The sequence below is a fragment of the Taudactylus pleione genome, unplaced genomic scaffold (genome assembly GCF_031769625.1).
Source record: "Taudactylus pleione unplaced genomic scaffold, aTauple2 ptg000609l, whole genome shotgun sequence".
Taxonomy (NCBI): domain Eukaryota; kingdom Metazoa; phylum Chordata; class Amphibia; order Anura; family Myobatrachidae; genus Taudactylus; species Taudactylus pleione.
Genome location: NW_028285011.1, coordinates 9,453,787 through 9,471,451, shown reverse-complemented (window position 1 = coordinate 9,471,451; position 17,665 = coordinate 9,453,787). Strand labels below are relative to the sequence as shown.

The 17,665-nt window shown below is 42.4% G+C and overlaps 1 protein-coding gene across 3 annotated transcripts in view; it reads left to right on the top strand.

The window, feature by feature from the left end:
• POU3F3 (POU class 3 homeobox 3) overlaps positions 1-17,665 on the top strand; it is a 220,709-nt gene that overhangs the window by 112,646 nt on the left and 90,398 nt on the right. The window contains exons 3-4 of one of the 3 annotated variants that reach the window (XR_015871964.1): positions 4,328-4,381; positions 7,626-8,433. The gene's annotated coding sequence lies outside the window, so the exon portion shown is untranslated. Of the gene's footprint in view, positions 1-4,327; positions 8,442-17,665 lie in introns of those variants that run through there. The other 2 variants (XR_015871965.1, XR_015871966.1) reach the window with 2 other exon arrangements.

Genomic DNA, 17,665 nt, shown 5'->3' with positions numbered 1-17,665 from the left:
CAGATTTTTATCAGAGTACAGATCATATGCTAAGTTGAAATAGAACATTACACATTTTATTGCAGATAAAGTAGTGCATTAAGATGAACATTTTTATAGAAGAGTGACTCACACAATATGAGATACGTTATTTAACACACTATGGCGTGTCAAAAGCATGAGTTGTTTGTGCGGATTTTGGGAAAATGTCTCGTCACACAGTAGCCGTGAAATCTTGACTTTGGTGAAGGTGAAAGTGTTATTCACAGTGATACATCATATCCAAATTTGAATTAAGAGGTTAAAGTTTCTAAAGGAAATAGTTTTTTTAATCTAGAAATAAAGTTTCTGGGAAGACACAGCAGATGAAAACTTGAAGGTAGAATTATTCAGCTACAATGTTATCTTGTGAAATAAAACAGTATCTAGTGCCAAATGTGGCTTGAGTGACAAGCAGAATTGTGCAGGCATCTGGTTATGCATAATAAGTAAACTAGCTATATATTCTCCATTATATCTCTGCTAACATGATCACATTGTTTTAAAGCCACTGTAAAATCTGTGTTAGCACAACTGTTTTCTGTAGATCATCCATGCATGGTGACCTTTTCAAGTTAGACCTATCATTGTAAATGTCTGCAAATCAATGAAAAGATGCAAATCTATTAATTCACAGTGATTTGCTCTACAGTTGGTATTGATAGTATGATATTTGTCACTACAGAGAAGATAATTGTATATGGGGTCTATTTACTAAGCCTTAGATGGAGATAAAGTGTACAGAGATATAGTACCAGCCAACTAGCTCCTTACTGTAATTTTTCAAATACAAACAGTTAGGAGCTTATTGGCTGGTACTTTATCTCTGTTCCAAAGCTTAGTAAATAGACCACTATGTCCTGTGACATGGTTGCACTGTGACTCAATTTTTTATAGCACATTTTCATTGGACTGCCATCAAAAAATGTTTTAGGGCAGGTGTTTGTTTATCTTTGGTCCTTCTTCTATTTTTTCAATGTCCATGCACTTTTTACTTTCTAGTGTACAGTTCATCATCAGATGTACTACATCTCCACTTCTATAAGCCACCACTTTCGTAAATACAGTATAACTTATAGAGTATAAGTGTCTAATGTTGGCTATCATTGGCTGCCCAAGTGTAGAATCTGTCCCTAGTTTCTGGGTGCAATTATCTTTCTGTGTGATTTTTCTGTTTGACTGTTGCTGCCAAACAGGCTTCAAGTTGATACTCATTTCCCTGCTCTCTACTGGTGACCCCAAATATAATTTTTTTTCCTTGTAATGTTGAGTCTCTCTCAGACCTACAATGTGTGGCTGGTTACTAATATTGTTTTTGGACTGTTCTCTTATAATACTGTACATGTAATTACTAATTACTAGGGATGTGCAGGATCGGATTAGTTCGGTTTTGGACGCCAGGTTCGGATTTTTTCCCTCCAAAAAACGGGATGCATCATTCCTGGACTTGTCCATGAATGATGATGTTTGTCCATGAAAGATGACGTTTTGCCTTTCTGAGTCCTGTTTTTTTGAGGGAAAATATCCGAACCTGGCGTCCAAAACCGAACTAATCCGAGCCTGCACATCCCTAGTTTATACACTTCAGCAGTCACATGATCGCTTTACTGATTGTTCAGCTGTACACTTTTGTGCAGGATTGTGTGTTTATTGGGTCCTGAGAGATTAAAAGGCAAGGATAGATTATTAATCTCCTTGCTGGTGATCATTTCTACCTGAGCCTCTGTGAGAATTCTGTCTCTGGAGACTGCTGCTCTACTGACTGAGCTATTTTGGCTGTTGGACAGCTCCCTGCCTTCACTCTGTGTTGTAGATCAGTTTATCTGTTCTCCTGATGTTCCAGCATGTTCTAGCTCCACACCCTTAACACACTTAACTTCCTATTTAACCACCTAACTGCCGTGGTGCATATAATGCTACCGGAGCCAGAAGTGCTTCATCTGGCAAGGTCGTATTACATGCGACCACGCCAGCCCGCTCCGTCCCCCGGCTTTAGCAGAGGAGTTCAGTTCTGCCATCACTGTCAGAATTGTGCCCCAGAATGCCGTGCGAACGGCACTGTGGGGCGCATGCGCTGATAGTAAAAGTGTGAGGAGGGGAACATAGTTCCCCTTCAAGCAGTGCTATGCTGATCTCTGCGTGTGCAGAGATCAGTGCAGCAGAGGGGACTGATGATCACTCCCCCCTGCACAAACTTTCTGCTGCGCTCTGCAAGTGTGAGGGGGCAGGGCAGTCACTGTCCCTGGGGTGAGGGTGGGGGCTCTGCGTTAGGTACCTATTAGAACTAGGAGGTTGTGGGTTGTTATTGCAGGGGACATTTTGACACTGGAGGGAGCTATTTTTTACGTTAAATTACAATGGGGGCCTATGGACAGGGAGGTTGGGGGGGATGCAAAACATCCCCTAGGTATATATTTTTTTAAATAAAATATTTAAATATATTTTAAAAAGTAATTTTTAATTTTACTTAAATAAAAAAATTTCAAATTTCTGTGCGGTTAAGTGGTTAAGCCTTGCCTGTTCCTGTCTTCTGCCAGATTATAGTGCTGTTGCCAGTAATCTAATTGCTGTTGCTGCATCCTGCATAGCGTTTCCACTTTATTTTTCCCCCCTGGTTTTCTTGGTTTGCAGCAGCCTGTTGGCAGGGAAATTTGCAATGTTGAGCTTTAGTGTTTCCACTTTGGGATTTTTTTTCCTGATCAAATCGATTTTACTTTTCAGTTTAAAATTTTTGTTGTCTGTAGTAAGTTTTGTTAGCTCTCCTGTTGCGCAATTACCACATCATTTTAAGTACAAAATTTGACAGCGAATTTTACCAGGAAAACCAGAAAGAAAAACCGGTAGTGGACATACTGATCTAACATCCTATTAGCTACTATTCATGTACCAACCTCGAATTGTCTTCGACTATGCTTTGCCTTATATGCTTCTCTGTGTACTGCACCTGGCTGCCGTTGACCTTCCTTATCGCACTATCCTCTAGGTCCTGCCTTCCTTCTTGCTACTGGACTCTAACTCAGTTTCTGGACCGTTTTAGCATCATGAATTCAGGGCCTGATTCAGAGCCGCCCGTAAGCGGCCGCTCGTTCGCTCCGAGCAATGTTCGCACATCTGCGCATGCGTATGGGTCATAATGCGCATGCGCCAACCAGTCAGTGTGGTCGGAAATCGTGTGTTCGCAAAATAGCGAGTGCCTGCTAATTTCAGTGACAGGATGAGGCGTTTGTGGGTGGTAACAGGGGAAGCTGCTTGAAAACGAGGAGTGGAGATCCGAAGCCAGGCATGCCAAACGGTCAAAACGGGCGTTTTAAGGGTGTGCATAGTTAACAAAGCAGCGTCATCGGCCACGTCACTTGGTTGTCTCTTAGCCTGAACTGTTCGCATGATTGCGGTAGGAAAATCCAACCACAAGCACTGCGAGCAGTTCAGACGCCTTTCGATGTACTCGATTAATCTAATAAATAGCGGAGATGATGCGAACAGCCAGGGGGCGTCTTTACAAAATAGCGAGCGCATGTTTCGTTTGCTCGCTCAGACATAGAGGCGTCAACAGACCACAAAGAGCGAGTGCTCAATTTAAATAGCCGGCCCCTTTTCCTGAACGACCGTTCGCAAATAGCGTCCGGCTCTGAATCAGGCCCTCAGTTCTGTAAACTGCTTATTACTTTGACCTTGGCTTTGATTATTGAATATGATTGTATGCTGCCTGCCCCGTGCTTTAGAATTGTTAATGGATTACTCTATGGGCTTAACCGCTGGACTCACACATTTTCGTTCCCAGTCCCATAGGGCTGCGAGAAAAAATGTGGAAGTCCAGGGTGAGATCGGGTCGCAAAGGGGGGTGAATGGTACGCCGTTACACCGGCAACTTGTCCCCTTTGTTTCTAATTAGATTGAGCCCTATTTGTCTTTACACCTTACTTTGGGAAACATTACCTCATTTTGGGCTCTCTCAGAAACGTTACTGTCATTATCCGTCTATACTGGGTAGATAATGAGTATTTCTCTGTTTTCATTTAACATCTCCCTGCAGAAACTTGGGTTTAAATGATCTGATGATATGCCATGTATAATTACTTACTGACTAATTTATATATTCAATATTACAGTACCACCTCTTGGTGAAACAGTGTAAATAACTGTGAATACATTATTGTATATTGTAGTGAATTTGCACAATGTGAGAAATACTCTGCATGTTTTTGTAGACTGCTAAATTATATTTGCATATACTTTGTATTTTTGTCTAATACATTTGGGGTATTATTATAATCCTGATTAATATTTTGTTTACTCTCTCAAATAACAGCAGTTTGTGATAAATCCTTACTACTCACGAAGTCCTGGCAGTATCCAACTACCGGTAAGCAGAAATACTTTTAAGGGAATTATTTTATTTATAACAGGTATACGGTGAGTAAAATAATACAGTATTTCATGGATAATATCAAGTAGACTGACTTATGAATGATTTAGGGGCATATTTATTAATATTTGCAGTCTGCCTCAGACATTAAGGATTTTTTTTCGCTGCAATTCACAGCAATTCCTTGCCCGTGCGCCAATGTTCAGTGGCGCATGTGTGAGCAGGCAGCAGTGGGGAGGCCCTCTCTTGATAAATTTTGCATATGTAGCCCATAGGCTACAATCGGCTAATGCCATCTAAAGAGCTTGGTAAATCTGGCAGCCCCCATAGAAAGCTATGAGTGCTGCTTCTTTTGTCAGAAAGGGAGGGACCATGGTAGATATCGGAGATATCTGCTGTGCTCTCTCCATTGTACATCCAGGGAATCCTTAATATTTGCATGGTACCCTTAAAATGGGTGTTTTCAGGGGCTATCTGCAAGTATTATTGATAAATATGTCCCTAAGTCATGAATTTTATATGAAATTAAGTGATTTAGAGGCATATTTATTATAATGTGCCACTAAATAATAATGTGGTGGGCTGCAGGATCTCCTGCAGCCCACCTGAAATAGATCGCAAGATCTAAAGATGGCGTTAGCCCACATATGCATGATCCACAAAGGGGGCGGCTGGTCCAAGGGTCAGCAGACAGAAAGCAGGAGAGATCTCTGATACCAGCAACACTTAATTAAGTGCACTCAAACTCAACAAAATAATAAGCATTTCATCTAGCATAAATAAATCAGTATTGTGAAGAAACAAAAAACAACACATAAGAGATTAAACCAGTTAAAAGAAACAGGGATACACCACTCAATGAATCACAGAGGATATATGTAACATATCTGCAAGGAAATCATTTAAAGCATATGCAGTCATTGTTAACACACTGTAAAAATATTTAAGCATTACAAAGTAATTAGTAAAAAATATATATATAGATGAAAATAATAAGAGATTTCCTCAGACTATTGAAATGTTCTCCAATAGCATATTCCTATGGATTTATAAGGGATCTCTCCATACAGTGGCATCAAAAGGAGGGTGTGGGGGGTGCGGACCGCACCCGGGTATCACCCGCCGAGGGGTGACACCAAGGTAGTCACTCCGCACCTCTGGCACCCCCCTTCCCCACTATCTGCACTTAATTATACAGTAACCACGGGTGTTCGGCCCCACCCCTTCCCATGAGACCCCACACCTGTCTGCAAGGCCATTCCCCTGCCTGCGAGGCCATGCCCCCTTTTCGCCGGCGTGCGGCTGAGCCGCGCGCACAGCATCCCTCCCCGCACCAGGTGACAACCGCAGGGAGGGATGCCACTGTCTCCATGCACTGTGACTCTATGTTAATGTATGTTTCACTGGAAGAGCCGTAACTAGACTTTTTGGTGCCCTGTGCCAAAGAGAGCATTGGCGCCCCCCCTTTTTTAAATAGGGACATAAGATTAGTGCACCTCAAAAAGGGCTATGGCCTCATGGGGAAGGGCCAGGGAAGAGATAGGGGAGGCCAGGAGATGCTGAGGATAAAAAAAGAGGAAGCTACAAGTTAGAATGATAATAAACAGGAAAATTGACAGGCCCAAACAGCAACCCCTGCCCTGCGGTCGCACCAACCTACTTACGGCCCTGTTTGCTGGGCATGTACACCTATTGCTCCATCAAAGTATGCCCTAACTGACACGTCACCTATATAAATCCCTATCTACACATTCACTGCTAATTGCATGTTAAGTTGATGTATACCCCTTGTACACTACAGCTAAAACTCGGGATATTGCCGGGTTAACCTGGGTTACTGCTCAGTGTAAAAGGATTAACCCAGACATTTTAAGAGAGGAGGAGGCCCGTGTGCAGCTTCCATTTGGGCCCCCTCCTCACTGTCAGCGCACTGAGCGCTGTAGATTCTGGCTTCATGCCAGAATCTACTGCGCGTCCGCGCCTATTTTCCCGGGGTCATCTTTTCTACGCATGTGGAGATCACTGTGAAAATGGCCGCCACCATTATCCCAGTGAGTTTTTGCTGCTCTGCAACACCGGTTCGATACTGCGGAGCAGCAAATCGAAATCTGCGGAGAGGTAAGTATATTATTAACTATGGTTGCAGGGTGTGCGTTGTGGGCCCCCCTGGGCACCGCACACCTTGCACCCATTATAAAGACTCCTATGAACCCGGGTCCAGTGACCTGGGATTCCAACCCGGGTGCCGAGAATGGTTGGATCCAGGTTGCAGGACAGTGTAAACGAGTGTCCCGGGTCATCATGCACATGAGTGCTGCATTCCAGGCGCTTGGAGATGAGGGAAGCCACGGGTCCAGCCTGCGGTGTGAATGGGTTTCAAGCCGCAGTGACATGGCTTGAAACCCCTGTTCAGGGACCTGGGCCAGACCCGGGGTTTTAGTGTAAAAGGGGTGTTAGGCTGGGCAGAGGTGTCACAGAGTCTGGTGACACCTGGTGCGCACTCCATATCCCCCCGTGTGGCCTATAATAAAGGTAGCTTGACCTCGCAGGAAATCCCAAGAGCATCACTCCGGAGGCACAGGTGATGCTGGGCTGCCCCCGGAGGCCTGTGCCTGCGCTGTCGGCTACTCCTCTGTGACAGGGACTGAGTGCTGCAGGAGAATGTCACACTGCAGCACCCAGCTCCTGTCACTGAGGAGGAGCCGGCATTTTGGTGTCACTCGCTCTGAGGGTGATACCCAAGTGTGGCCTGCACCCCTAGAGCAACGCCACTGAGGCTGGGTGCTTCTGTAGAACTGATTGACTTCTGTGTTACTGACTTACTTTGATCACTGATATTATATATACAGTACATAATACAGAAACAAGAGTTTTTTTTTTAATGCAACCTGCGAAATAGTAACCTTGCCAAAATGGAAATGATCTATTTATTGAAGTCGTTAACCCCTAGAGGGTTAAATGTGGATTTTGAGATGAAGTGGTTCTTATAATTTTTATAATTATTTTTATTGATTTGTGATGGTTTTATTATTATGGGTACTTATGGAAGCAGTATTTATTCTGTTAATTATTATTTTAATTAGTATTCTGATCTCCATGGTGATCGATTATTATGTATCAATCAATGGGAATTGCGATTACGATGGTGATCATTAGTACCTTCTATTTTATTGTTTGTTGTTTTTTAGCATCTGGACTAATTATGTTTTTATTTTTTTATGTTGTCTGTATTCCATGTGAGTTATACCATCCTTTGGAACCTATTACTTTGAAAGACGCTCCAGTTACCATGGTGATCATTGAAATATATTACCGTAGGTAGCCTGTGTACCATGAAAGATCGTCCCCCGTTTAATATATGGACGGAACTAAAAATGTTATCCTGTGTTTCCCGGGGAATCTGGAGTAAAATTAAGCCTCGGAGCCGCGTGACGCTTTCCGGTCAGGTGATGCTGACTACTTCCGGAGCGCAATTCCCGCCAGCAGGAAGTTGTCATCAGCCCGTTTGTTCCATCTTTCCAGGTGTTTTGGCGCTTGAAAGAACATTTAGACGACCAAGGGGTTTTAAAAAAACATGAACTGGATACACTAATACATATGGGCTGGATACATTATAATATTAATATATATCCATTTGGATGCTTTTATTTTTTATCTTTTAATATGTAATTTTAATATTAGATATTTGTATTAAGGTCAATAGGATATTGATTATCAGAATGTACAGTTTTTTCTCCATTCAGAGAGATGGTGGAATGGAATGGATTTTCGGAGTTTGTATAATACCTAAATATGTTTATGTCATGTGATCTATGTTAGGGTATATATACCCTTGAGGTTTTTGACATCTACTACACCCTGAGGAAGGACCTATGGTCAGAAACGCGTTGGTGCTTATGTAAAGTATTATTATACTCTATTTTCATGTTACCTCTACCTATTGTTTTGGAAGAGGATATTCTGTTTTAAATATTTTGATTTTTGTTTTTGGAGCTGTTTTTTCCATTTTGTACTATTAAATCAACTTGTCTGTGTTTGCTGATGGAGAACTCCCTTCTTTTGACCTGGCACATGTGGGGGCTATTGGTCACACATACAAAGAAACCTTTATGGGAACGTTTACACCTGACCCCAGGTGAGTGCTCCTTTTGAGGGGTTCTGGTTGGGAACGTGACATTCTAAACTCCTTAGCTGGTAAAAAGATACCTTTATGTGAAAGCATTATATTCTGTTGAGGTGAGTCTCAGAAGGCAGACTCCAGAATATTTAAAGTGTACCCGTATTTAGAAGTATGACCTACTGCACATCTTCTCTTCTGTTTTAAGTGGAATTTTTATCAAGGCGGACATCCTCTAAGCATTCCCTGGGGATCGCGCTTCTTTAGATCACTCTATTTGTCTATTATATACAGTACATGTTCAGCAAGTATTTCTGGCTACAGCTACTATAAAGAGTAGCTCTAAACATAAGCAAACCTAGAGGTATATATATTTTTTTATCAAAGATAGATTTTAATCGATTTTAAATTGATCTAAATCGATATTGTGTTTCTGGGGTTAAATCACACAGTTACTAACAGTTAAAAAAAAAAAAAATCAAACATTGTATGTTAGTATGTGTGTGATTTAGCCCCAGAAACACAACATTGATTTAGATCAATTTAAACTTAATCAAAATCGATTAAAATCAATTATTAGCAAATGGTCCATTTAGTAAAATTATCATAGGTCTTTATAGCAAATTCACCATAGGTCTGTATTGTAAAGTCATTCTACGGGTTCTTATTGTAACGTCTGCATATTTAGACCATTTGAGTATGCTGCATACTAAATGCTCCAGAGATTTGTGGGTCTGCATTTTATAGTGACCTACAGAACAGTTTACATTGAATAGTGATCAACAGTATGCTTTGTGTTTTGATTAATAGTCATAGGAATGCTCACTTTATTGAATGGTGGCAGGGGAGGTGGAGCTCCAGATAAATTACCGGTGGCCCCCCAGACTTGTAGCTCCACCCACCCCCGCAGGTGGGCAAGGCCAAGCCAGCCGCATGTCATCCACAACCCAGTCAGCCAGGAAGCAGCTGCACTTACATTAATACATTGGTGCAAGCTGCTGCAGGCCGGTGAATGATTGTAAAGTGTTACCACCACTCTGCTGCTCTGCGGGCTGGGCCCCCTGGACTGGGCCCTAAGTGTGCCATCCGCAACATGGCTAGCCGGGAAGCTGCTTCCAGCTGCAGCGCCTATGCCTACATACACCGGTGGCGGTCAATGACTTAGATAAACATTCTGCTGCATCTCTGCATGACGAGATGGCTTAGCAAAGGCAGGGCTAAACCTCATCCCTTAAAGGACAGAGACACCGACTTTTAGTGCCCGTGCATGCTATACTACTGACTGTTGTGTCATTATATGCCACCATCAGTCGTACCATCCATACTATGATGCTCCTATAATGTCTTGCCACTCCTCTCTGGTGGTTGGCCACATCCCTTCTGGAGATTTAGTGGGCCACTGTGGCATTCCACGGGTAGGCCCTTCATTTCCCAGTCCGACACTGTATGGTGGTCACTATGATGTTCTCTCTGTTGTATATTATTTATTAAGATGCTCTTTGTAATATATATCAGTCACCATTATGCTCTCTGTATTGTGTAGAAATTACTAGACGGCTCCTATGAGTTATATAGAAATCAGCAGAGTGCTCTCTGTAATGGATGGTGATAATTAGAATTCTTTCTATACTGAACATTTCTTAAGATTATTTCTGAAATGTATATAGGTCTCCAGAATGGTCTCTGTATTGTATAATGGTCACAAGGATGCTCTCTGTATTGTATGGAAACAATAATAATGCTTTCTGTAATGTGTATCAGTCACTAAATTTTTTCAGTGATGTGTAGAGATCAATAGAATGTGCTGTGAATTGTGTATCACTGACTAGAATGCTGTCCGTATTGTGCAGAGATCAATAGAATGCTCTCTGTGATTGCATACAGGTCACAAGAATGCTCTGTACATTGTAAATCAGTCACTTTTCTACTTGTGTATTGTATAGAGGTCATTAGAATGCTGCATCTATTCCATATAGCATACTTTCTGTATTGTATATAGTTTATTAGAATAATCTCTGCATTGAATAGTACTCAGCTGGGCTTGGTAGGTATTCTATTTAATTATAGCTCGTTGATATAAGTTATATATTTCATTGGCTATATCAAACAACAACTGATTTGTCTGGTGCAAAAGCCTGGGACATTGCTAGCCCTTCCCTGTCCTTTGTATCAATATTTTATTTATATATTGTATTAGTGAATATTATTTTATAAATTAAGTTCATTGTGGTTAGACACCAGGAGATAAATTTACTAAACATCAAGTTGGCCAGCTTTTAGAAACTAATAGGCATCACTGGTTGTTTGGGGGTTCAAAATTCTGTATTTACTAAGCATTGTGCTTGATGGTGTTTTGGAAACCGCCAGCAATGTTCATCAATTTCTAAACCCCGATCCCGCTGTAATCCCACTACTAAAAGCCACAGCCAAACCAATTGGTCAGAGTGAAGTAGCAGCAATGCTCTAACCAATCAGAGCTCTCCCATTCATTTCTATTGGATGACCGCTTGTAACCTGTCATTTGCGAATGGCTACCTATTGGAGAAGTACAGTAATGTGTTGTCATATATTGTATGTTGTTTTTCTTCAAGTTAGTGGATGGACCCTTCCCTATGGATTTTATTGGTAATAAAGGTGATAACGAGGAATGTGAAAAGTTTTATTTACTAAACCCTTTTTTCCCTGTGTCAGAGTCCAGAATGTGCTCTGCAGGTCCAAGTGGGCCCATACTGCCAGGGCATGCTGGCAAATATATTTGCCCAAATGCTAGCATGCCCTGACATCCATTTAAATTGGGTTTGACAGGGCTAGTTGAAAGTAAATTACAATATTATTTCTATTTTCAACCATATTCATTAACCCTACACCCACCGCCCAAGGAGTTTGGGGAATAGCGCTAGATTTTAGTGATTCCAGTTCTATGCTGACTGTCCTAGGGCTTGTTGGCATTATGGCCGGGGGACCCCACATTGCATGTTCCCTTGCTGTAGTGCCTCCAGTCCTGACTAGTGAAACCTAGTGCTGGGAGTGGAAATTTCAGGTGGACCCTTTGCTCTTTGTCCCCCTGATTTATCCACTACCAGCCTACACTTCACTAGTCAGGACTGGATGCACAACAGGACTGCTGCTCAATTTACGCAGGACCCACACAAATGATTACAGGTTGAGTTTCCCATATCCAAAATATCTTGGGAATGGGACCCCAATATACACACAGAATGCATTTATGTGTTATATACACCTTATACACACAGCCTGCAGGTCAATTTATACAATATTTTTAATAATTTTGTGCCTTAAACAAAGTTTGTGCCCAATGAACCATCAGAAAGCAAAGGTTTCACTATCTCAGTCATGCAAAAAAAAATCCGTATTTCGGAATATTCCGTATTTTTAAATATTTGGATATGAGAGACTCAGCCTGTATTTTAATTTTTTTTGTTTTTTTTAACCAAAAAAAAAAAGAAGTCTGTACAGTTTGACTTTACCCCAAACACATCTCAGAGGGAACTCTTTTTTTTTTTTTTTTTAACGGATCAGTTTTTCTGTCCTGTTCTGTACTGTCCTGCTGAAATCGGTATGTTGGGGTGGGGGTGCGACATTTATGGGTGGCGCCCCTATTCAACCGCACTGGTCAAACAACCCTAGAGTCGGCCCTGCACACAGTGTAGTGGTGGTGGCACAGTGGTATTTGGTAGTCTTTCACAGCTTTATTCAATTGCAGCAATTAGCTCAGACTATCAATGCTGGTGCTTAGATCACTTTTTTTGGAGGGGGCACATGCCGTTCTATATATGTCAGCCTTTTTTTACACTGCATAGGACGACTATCATCAGCAAAGATCTTTGCTCCATGAATATTGCACCATCAGATAAGCCTCCTGACAGGTGCTGGCAGCTTCAAACAATAATTACCTCTGAATTACAGGAACACCCTTTGCTCCTTTCTGCCTTCCCCTGATCCACCTCTCCATGACAGGCACATATCCCTGCAAAGCAGAAAACAGGGAGATGCATAAATGAATTTATAGATGTTGTGCATGTAAAATACAGAAATGCATATTTTACCCCCAAATCCTCTAAATGAGCCTCTTTGTGTATTGAATGCCATTAGTGTTTCTATCCTGTGATAAACATAGATATATTTTAAAACGTTGCACTACTGGGGGAATTGTCTCCATCGAGATACACCTATTTTCCTCACGATCTGTGTTTCCAACATGGAAATAACATAACAGATGTATGCCACAATGAATGAAGACTATGCACATGAATTTAAATCACTTCAATCTTTCTTTGTTATGATGCAATTGTGAATTATGGCCTTTTTGTATTTGTAATTAGAATGTGGAACAGATGTGAAGGCCTAGTTGAAAGGGATATTATAAATGCAGTAACCTCTACTGCTTTGTGATAGTTGACTGCAACAGTAGCTTTGTTCTCTCAATCAAAGTTGTTACTCCATTGATGTCCTAAAGAAATAAATTGAGACTGCGTGAGTATTTACTGACTACCATGTAACATGTATGTACTGAGGAAATAAATGTCATTCTTATTAGCCTCATCTAGAGCAAATCAATCTAAAGGGTGTACATTTATACCAGGTACCAAATGCAACTTTATTTGTACACTGTGATTTAAAGTTGTACTAAGACATGTCCCCTTCCCAACCCCAAATCTGCCTGCATAGTTTATAATACCCCAAAGCACAACAAGGTTTTGCCAAGGTCCAACATTGCACCTTCAAGCAGCATTTACTCTTAGCGCTAAATGAGCAGTATTTACTCCTAGCGCTAAATGAGCAGTATTTACTCCTAGCACTAAATGAGCAGTATTTACTCTTAGCGCTAAATGAGCAGTAATTACTCCTAGTGCTAAATGAGCAGTATTTACTCCTAGCGCTAAATGAGCAGTATTTACTCCTAGCGCTAAATGAGCAGTATTTACTCCTAGCGCTAAATGAGCAGTATTTACTCCTAGCGCTAAATGAGCAGTATTTACTCCTAGCGCTAAATGAGCAGTAATTACTCCTAGCGCTAAATGAGCAGTATTTACACCTAGCACTAAATGAGCAGTATTTACTCCTAGCACTAAATGAGCAGTAATTACTCCTAGCCCTAAATGAGCAGTATTTACACCTAGTGCTAAATGAGCAGAATTTACTCCTAGCGCTAAATGAGCAGTATTTATACCTAGCGCTAAATGAGCAGTAATTACTCCTAGCGCTAAATGAGCAGTATTTACACCTAGCGCTAAATGAGCAGTATTTACACCTAGCGCTAAATGAGCAGTATTTACTCCTAGCGCTAAATGAGCAGTATTTACTCCTAGCGCTAAATGAGCAGTATTTACACCTAGCGCTAAATGAACAGTATTTACACCTAGCGCTAAATGAGCGGTAATTACTCCTAGCGCTAAATGAGCAGTATTTACTCCTAGCGCTAAATGAGCAGTATTTACTCCTAGCGCTAAATGAGCAGTAATTAATCCTAGCGCTAAATGAGCAGTAATTACTCCTAGCGCTAAATGAGCAGTAATTACTCCTAGCGCTAAATGAGCAGTATTTACACCTAGCGCTAAATGAGCAGTATTTACACCTAGCGCTAAATGAGCAGTATTTACTCCTAGCGCTAAATGAGCAGTAATTACTCTTGGCGCTAAATGAGCAGTATTTACTCCTAGCGCTAAATGAGCAGTAATTACTCCTAGCGCTAAATGAGCAGTATTTACTCCTAGCGCTAAATGAGCAGTAATTAATCCTAGCGCTAAATGAGCAGTAATTACTCCTAGCGCTAAATGAGCAGTAATTACTCCTAGCGCTAAATGAGCAGTATTTACTCCTAGCGCTAAATGAGCAGTAATTAATCCTAGCGCTAAATGAGCAGTAATTACTCCTAGCGCTAAATGAGCAGTATTTACTCCTAGCGCTAAATGAGACCTTATATTTCATGTTAAAAGGAAGCATTGCTTTTATGATATCGCCGCTTTCTATACATAACGGAAAATACATTTTGCTGCATTTAAGTGCTGGGACACACCAAGTGGTAATGGTCTGTCCCAGCGACACAAAAGGAGACATGTTTTGCAATAAAGCTCTGCACACGGCAGGCATGACTCACCTTTCATGACGTTGCATGCTGGCGTCTGCTGGAAGAGGTGAGTGACAGGTCAGGAGCAGCCCCTATGCAGTGCCCGCCTCCCTATAATGTGCCTACCTCCTCTCCTTGCTGAATCCTCCACCTCCCCACACAGAAGACTGCTGATTTGTTGCCTAGGCCCTAACCTTACCTAACAAATTCGGATCTGATTGTCGGTCTAGAATAAGTGGGTTATCTATCTAGTCTACTAGTCATACTAAAAGGGCTTTTGGCTTCACAAATTAGTAAATCCTACTGGTACAGAAAAGATGAATAAGGTGGGATGACAGTTCCTGGTATAAATTAAATGCATTGTAGTAAATAGGACAAACTGTTTTAAAAATGCAGATGTTCTGAAAGTAAAAGATCAGGGGCATGAATGTTCAAAATATGTCAGTATTCAAAAATATGTCCAAATCTAAGTGCTATAGAGAGCTTGGAACAGGACAATTGAAATGTGTCTCATAAGCATTGAAGGGGTCCATTTATCAAAGGGAATTTGAGGTAAATTCCCCGAAAACACCCGTTTTCGGGGGTTTACGTCAAATACTAAGTATCCCCCGGATGTATGAAGGAGGGACCGCAGCAGGTATCTCCGATACTTGCTGCGATCCCTCCATTGCCGCCGGCAGCCACCTCCTCCATTTCTATGGGGGATGCGATGCTGCAAAATGTATCAATATCGGGAATGCGAAGCATTCCCGATATTGGCCCCAGCAGCTAACGCTATCTAAAGATAGCGTTAGCCACTGTAGCCTATGGGGACTTACCGCATATCAGCCGGCGGAGGGATCTGCCAGATCCCTCCACCGGCAATGGGCAGCGCTCATGTGCAGTCCGCGGGACTGCGCATGCGCAGAAGCCCCGACTGCCCTCCGGAGACATCGCAGGGACGGGCTCTTTTTGGAGCCCGTCTCCCTGCATGTCCCGTATAATACATCCGGCAGATAGGATCGCATTTTGCAATGCGATCAGGGGCGGTACTGCATGCCCTGATCGCATTGCAAAATGTGATCATTAATAAATGGGCCCCTAAGAATGATCAGAGACTCCTTTATTAAAAGCAAAATACAGGTAAATTATTTAAAGAGCAATCTAAATTAGAGACCCCATACTGTTTGCAAAGAAATGTTGACATGCATAGCACATAATTAAACTTTACCTTGCATAGCAAAAATAAAGCAACTTTCCCAAGAGAAAACAAGACAAATAGATCAGAATACTTGAATTAGTTTGAGGATAGATAAGCACCCTGTTAGTGATGGAGTATTGCTAGTTCACCAGGGGTTAAAGGAATGTGCCCAGTAATAAGGGGCAAGGCCCCTAATATTCATTATAAATAGTCTGGAAGAGGAGCAATCTTCCTCTTTTCCAGTTTTGGAACCAGGCTGGTCTGAGTATCATTCGTTATAGTGCTATTTATCTGTGATTTATTTGTCCCTCTGTCTTTTTTCCAGCTGCTGCGCTCCTCCCCGCCCTCGATCTCTGGCAACTTCTCCCCTTGTGTCCTTACAGCCTGTTGCCATTTTTCCAGCTGCTGCTTCCCCCCCTCTTCATCTACAGCCTCTTTCCACACCTGTGTCCTTACACACTAGGCCTTTAGGAAGCAGGCTTTTCTTCTCTGCCTCCAACCACGGCGTTCTCCGCACCAGCCCCCGTCTCCGATGTCCCCCCCCTCCCCTCCCACCACGCCGCTCAATTAGGGGCCATACTCCTTAACTCTGCATCCGCGGAAACAGCAAGACACTCTACCACCGTTTCGCCATCCTGATCAGCTGAAAGAGGTCACGCCCCATGCTTCCACCTCACGTGTTTTATTTCAAGTCCTCAGGTTGCCGTTTCTGAGTCTTCTAAGTTTCCACAGGAGGGATCTTTGACTGTCCAGGATGTTCAGAAGGCGACTCAAGTCGTGGTGGGCGCGCAGCGAGGGACAAGCATTAGCGGGCAGTTGGTTAGGGCTGGGCCTTTATCCACTGGATCACGTGAGCATTTTGTTCTCTTTTTGTGCAACGTTTTACTTTACTTTTCTGTGTGTAGCGATTCTTCCAGATACACCGTAGGCCCTGTAAGTTCAGGGGGTGTTTGCGCAAACGATTAAGGGTAAGCATGAAAGCCCAAAGAGATCTAGTACTATATTAGCAGCTAGGGTCCTGGTTGCAGCAGGGGATGGGGTTCATTGTGCAAATGCAGCTACTTGGTGATTTAAGGTTAAAGTTATGGCAGCCCCCGACTGTGAGGAATTTGTTATGCGTCCATGTACTCCAGTTTCAGGGAGCGGCTTAGGTAAGGCAAGTTGATGGGCATGTTTGCCAGTACGGTGGATACTAAAGGTTTAAACGGGCAGCATGATTGGCGTAGTGGTTAGCATTCCTGCCTCACAGTACCGAGGGCTTAGGTTTCAATCCCAACAAGGTCCTATCCATGTGGAGTTTGTATGTTGGAATTTTGGGGTCGGTTACCGTCGTTTATACCTGATTTGGTTAGCTGGCTTGTTAGTATTCGCGGTGCGTTGTACCGGAAAACCTGGCCAGGGAATACATGGATGTGCTGAAGTACATTCAGTTTTTCAGGAGGAAGCAGGAAGGTTAGGCAGTGTTTCAGTTCGTGATACAAGGACGTGGAGTTTTTTGGTTGAAAGTTACGATGCAGTCCTGCATAACTATGGGTTCCGCTATAGCCTGGAGACAACACTGCCCAGCCGGTCAAAGTACCGGTGAAGGCTATGCCTTCAATAAGGCCCAGTGCAACAAGGAGTTGGCGTAGGTGCATTAAATTACATAGTGTTAGAAGGTTTTTTTGAAGATGGATTTTCGTTTGCTCTTAACGCGCAATATATACATATTTCAAACGGAACCTTCAGTCTATGCGCAATCACCAGGAATCGTTAGGAGTAACTTGGTAGCGGAGGTTAGATTGGGGCGCATGTGTGGCCCCTTTTATTGTCTTTCCCTGGGAAAGGATTTTGCACCCCCCGTCGGGGTTTGTACCTATGAGGGTGACGGGCAAGTTTAGATTTATCCAGCATCTT